Source organism: Jaculus jaculus, chromosome 9 (genome assembly GCF_020740685.1).
Source record: "Jaculus jaculus isolate mJacJac1 chromosome 9, mJacJac1.mat.Y.cur, whole genome shotgun sequence".
NCBI classification, from domain to species: Eukaryota; Metazoa; Chordata; class Mammalia; order Rodentia; family Dipodidae; genus Jaculus; species Jaculus jaculus.
In genome coordinates, this window is record NC_059110.1 from 108,124,108 (window position 1) to 108,125,074 (window position 967).

The following is a 967-nucleotide window of genomic DNA, read 5'->3' on the forward strand; positions in this document are numbered from 1 at the left end:
GAGGATAGACCTGAGTTCGATACCACTATGAGACTACAGAATGAATTCTAGGTCAGCCTGGAGTAGAGTGAGACCCTACCTCAAAAAATAAATAATGAATAAATAATACAATAACTGAAGGAGTAACTGGGCATGGTGGCAAATGCCTTTCATTTAATATTTTATTTTTGTTTTTTGTTATTTTTTGAGGTAGGGTCTCACTCTGGTCCAGGCTGACCTGGAATTAACTATGTAGTCTCAGGGTGGCCTCGAACTCATGGTGATCCTCCTACCTCTGCCTCCCAAGTGCTGGGATTAAAGGTGTGCGCCACCTCGCCCGGCTTAATATTTTATTTTTATTTATGTGTCACCTTGTGCATCTAGTTTATGTGAGTACTAAGGAATTGAACTGGGTCCTTAGGTTTTAACTAGCAAATGCCATCTCTCCAGCCCCAGCCCAAGCCTTTAACCATAGCACTCAGGAGGCAGAGGTAGGAGGATTGCTGTGAGTTCGTTCCACGTTAGCCTGGGCTAGAATGAAATCTTTTTTTTTTTTCCTCCAGGTAGAGTCTCTCTCTGGTCCAGGCTGACCTGGAATTAACTATGCAGACTCAGGATGGCCTCGAACTCTTTTACCTCTGCCTCCCCAGTGCTGGTATTAAAGGTGTGCGCCACCACACCCGGCTAGAATGAAATTTTATTTCAAAATAAAAAAAAAAAATCTAAGCAAACACTGAAGGAGAGAAGCCTCAGGGACAAAGAGAGCTAGAGAGCTGGAAGAAGGTGTGAGGAGTGCTGGAAGGATATAAGGAGATGAAAGTTCAAGAAGTTGGGGCCGCTGGGCGTGGTGGGGCACGCCTTTAATCCTAGCAGAGGTAGGAGGATCGCCATGAGTTCGAGACCACCCTGAGACTATATAATTGATTCCAGATCAGCCTGGACCAGCTTGAGACCCTACCTTGAAAAACCAGAAAAAAAAAAAAAAAAA